Genomic DNA, 4,260 nt, shown 5'->3' with positions numbered 1-4,260 from the left:
CAAAGATGAGGGAGAAGAATCATGTTGACAAGTTATCGCTGGAGTGGAGTGAAAGTAGTAGTGCCAACAATTCACAAACTGAAAGAGACATACTTGATGAGCTTAGCCCACATAAAAACATAAAAGAAGTCGAAATCACTGGATATAGAGGGACACAATTTCCAAATTGGCTAGCTGATCCTTTGTTTCTTAAGCTAGTACAGTTGTCTGTTGATAACTGTAAGAACTGTTCTTCCTTGCCATCACTAGGACAACTCCCTTGTTTGAAATTCCTTTCGATTAGAGGGATGCATGGAATAACAGAGGTGACGGAAGAATTCTATGGTTGTTTGTCCTCCAAAAAGCCTTTTAACTGTCTTGAGAAGCTTGTATTTGAAGATATGCCGGAGTGGAAGCAATGGCACGTACTAGGAAGTGGAGAGTTCGCTACACTTGAGAAGCTTTTAATTATAAATTGCCCTGAACTCAGTTTGGAGACACCCATCCAACTTTCAAGTTTAAAAATGTTTCAAGTTATTGGTTGTCCAAAGGTTTTTGATGATGCTCAAGTGTTTAGATCCCAACTTGAGGGAACGAAGGAGATTGAGGAATTAGATATTAGGGATTGTAACTCTCTTACCTCCTTTCCTTTTAGCATACTGCCCACTACCTTGAAGATAATAGAGATAAGAGGTTGCAAGAAATTGAAATTGGAGGTGCCAGTTGGTGAGATGTTTCTGGAGGTTTTGAGTCTGCAAGAATGTGATTGTATAGATGATATATCACCTGAGTTGCTCCCAAGAGCACGCACATTGAATGTAGTGAATTGCCACAACCTTACTAGGTTTTTGATTCCTACTGCCACTGAAAGTCTCGATATGTGGGATTGTGAGAATGTTGAAATACTTTCGGTGGCATGTGGGGGGACCCAGATGACGTCATTGACTATTTTAAAGTGTAAGAAGCTGAAGTGGCTGCCAGAACGTATGCAGGAACTCCTTCCATCTCTTAAGGATCTGCAACTGATTGATTGTCCAGAAATAGAGTCCTTTCCTGAAGGAGGATTGCCCTTCAATTTACAACTCCTTTTGATCAGCGAGTGCAAGAAACTGGTGAACGGCCAAAAGGAGTGGCGTTTACAGAGACTCCCCTGTCTCAACGTTTTAGTGATCGAACATGATGGCAGTGACGAAGAGATTGTTGGTGGTGAGAATTGGGAGTTGCCTTCCTCTATTCAAAGACTTACCATATACTATCTGAAAACATTGAGTAGCCAACATCTCAAAAGCCTCACCTCTCTTCAATATCTATGTATTATGGGTAATTTACCTCAAATTCAGTCAATGCTGGAACAAGGCCAGTTTTCGCACCTCACTTCGCTTCAAAGTCTAGAAATCAGGAATTTCCCTAATCTCCAATCACTTCCTGAATCAGCACTGCCCTCCTCCCTCTCTCAGCTGACCATCTATAATTGCCCTAAGCTCCAATCTCTTCCAGTAAAAGGGATGCCCTCTTCCCTCTCTAAACTAGATATTTCCAAATGCCCATTGCTCTCACCACTACTAGAATTTGACAAGGGAGAATACTGGCCAAATATTGCTCAATTTCCCATCATAGACATCGATGATGAATGCATGTGATGATTAAAATGAATGGCTCTTCAACAGATGTAAGCTATTCTTTTCCCTTGGAAGCTTTTTATTTCCGTTTACTTCACTTTGCTTTTTTGTTAATTCTTTTCATTTTTAATCACTAGTTCTGGAAACATGCGTTGCACGTTTATCCCAAAATATCTTCAGATATCTTCTCTTGCATATACTTTTGCAATTTTAAACTTTAATTTGAACTGTCTTGTTGCTAACTTGAACATGTTTTGTGCTTAATCAGCTGTGGATTTTGAAGGGCGGGTACGACAAGTCTGGTCCATCCATTGTCCACAAGAAGTGCTTCTAAGGTGTTGCTGCTATTTTTTACATCTGTTCACGAGTTCTTTTTTATTTTTTTGTTCTTTCCGCTAAAGCTATTATGTCATCCAGAGTGAACTCAGGTCTGCTGTTATATGCAAGTCTTCGAGATGGGGCTTTACCACTGATACTATTTCATGTTTCCAGTGCAAGCCTCTTTTGTAAGTAGACAAACTCGATTTGTAAATATGTTTGGGACTCAACTAGTGGTTAGAGTACTCATTTTGTAAGATTTGTGTGCGGAATATCACATTAGAAAGATAACTCGTGATGATTGAATAAGCTCGAAGAAGTGGATTTGAATTTCAAATCGTGTCTTTTTTTTCGTGTGTGTGAGAAATTTGAAGTGTTGTTTAGATTTGTTGGAATAGTCTAAAGAGATTGTCTCTATAAATTTTGAAGTCATTTGATGGAGATTTGATTAGATGATTTTGAACAACAATTGCAACTGAAGATGGATATATTATATTGTTTTCTCATTCGGTGCTTGGTATCCACATTGAAGTCCGACTAAATTCGGATTTGCGCATTTCAAGGGGCGGCGCTCCTGACATGATTTTTTCCATTCCACAACTCGTGCTCCTAAATTCTAATTAAGGATAGAAAAATCTCAACTATCAGACCACAACTCATATCCGTTATATTGGATATACAAGTGTAAACTTAAAAATATAACTATGTAAGTGCAAATATTTTTGAAAGAATCGAAATAACAAGCCAAAATAAAGAAAGAATACTAAATCCTACACTCATTAACTACAACAACTAAAAAATATTTATAGCCATTGAACTCCTATGCACAGTCTACAGCAAAATGTAAGTAGAACTTTAAATTTTGGCCATGGAATGACACAATTTTCTCACACTCAAAATGATCTTAAATTTCATGAATGAAACAATATATATTACTTAGGTTGAAGCCCCATTTTCTTCCTTGTTTTCCCAACGTATAAATCCTTAGACTTGATCATCCCGGGGACTAATCCAATGATCGTCGTGAACGAAAATTGAACAACTGCATCTTGCCTTCCTAATGAAGCGATGATCTTAGGCGATGGTCGAGGCTCGTATATTGCAAGTTTGCTTTCTTTTCCTCCGCTCATCAAAAGTTTCAAGTTCTTCGCGGCCACTAGAGCATGTTTTTTTTCCATTCCACGGCTCGTGCTCCTAAATTCTATGAAGATGAGAAGTTGTCAAATGCCTTTATGAAGTGTTTGCTAAGTTGAAGTCGCCTAATTCACATTTCACTGAATTAATTTCTAACCCAAGTTTATGCATATGTTTGCTCTAACGTTGAAAAGGAAAAACGTCGAATGATATGGATATTTTTTTTTTGTGAATACAAAGTCGCGATAAAGATAGAAAATTCCGATGGTATTAATTTTGATATGGATCACCGTTGAGAACTTTGCCTGAGGTATAAATTTCTAGTTTCCCTGTTTAGAAATGTTTCCTGTAGCTCCAAACTGTGCTGATTCATTTACACATTTTTAAAATTTCATCTTATAACAGCTATAAAGTGTATCCGAGTCAATTAGATGTTACAAACTTGGCTCTTCTTTGTTTAATTCACTTTCTTCAATTCGATCATCTCTAAAGGCATATTATCAATTTTATTATTTTACACGATTTCTGTTTGTGTTACGTTTTCGATGATTTCTCCTTCGAACTATGAATGCATCTTAACAATAATTTGATTATTGAATGCATCTTAAGCGTTTATACCGCTAACGAAGATATTAAAACCGTTAAAGAGATCCCCTTGAATGGTAGAAAAATAAAGCAACATCAGTGTATAGTGTAATTGATCAATTATGTTTCAGGCTACTTGTGGACTCTTGGACAAACTAAAATTAGTCTAAATTGTTAATATTGATGCTGCTGATGTTGATAATCACTTGGCTATTGTGTAATATGTTGAGGATATTTACAAATTTTATAAGCTCACAAAGGTTTGCTGAATATCATATGTCTCTGTTTTGGTGATTTTACTGTTATAGTGGATACAGTCAGTTAATTACTTTAATGTGACAAATATTAGTTTTGTGACTTTATTGTGTAGTGTATAAAATTCATGTTATTTTTTTGGGAAAATGCATAAGTACCCCCCAGCCTATGCCCGAAATTCCAGAGACACACCTAACCTTTACTAAGGTCCTATTACCCCCCGAACTTAATTTATCTATAATATTCTACCCCTTTTCGGCCTACGTGGCACTATCCTTGAAAAAAATGTCAACATGCGTTGGGCCCACAAGACAGTGCCACGTAGGCCAAAAAGGGGTAGAATATTACATATAAAATAAGTTCGGGGGGG

General features: G+C 37.1%; 1 long non-coding RNA gene and 1 pseudogene across 1 annotated transcript in view; one reads left to right on the top strand and one right to left on the bottom strand.

The window, feature by feature from the left end:
- LOC107057918 (uncharacterized) overlaps positions 1-1,379 on the bottom strand; it is a 2,249-nt gene extending 870 nt beyond the window's left edge. The window contains exon 1 of the long non-coding RNA XR_001471629.1: positions 1,274-1,379. This is a non-coding gene — a long non-coding RNA (uncharacterized lncRNA). The remainder of the gene's footprint in view (positions 1-1,273) is intronic.
- Positions 1-4,260, top strand: part of LOC102584679 (putative disease resistance RPP13-like protein 1) — a 21,157-nt pseudogene that overhangs the window by 4,485 nt on the left and 12,412 nt on the right.

Source organism: Solanum tuberosum, unplaced genomic scaffold (genome assembly GCF_000226075.1).
Source record: "Solanum tuberosum cultivar DM 1-3 516 R44 unplaced genomic scaffold, SolTub_3.0 scf00017, whole genome shotgun sequence".
In the NCBI taxonomy this organism is placed as follows: Eukaryota; Viridiplantae; Streptophyta; class Magnoliopsida; order Solanales; family Solanaceae; genus Solanum; species Solanum tuberosum.
The sequence above is the reverse complement of the archived record's forward strand: the minus strand, read 5'-3'. Positions and strand labels throughout refer to the sequence as shown.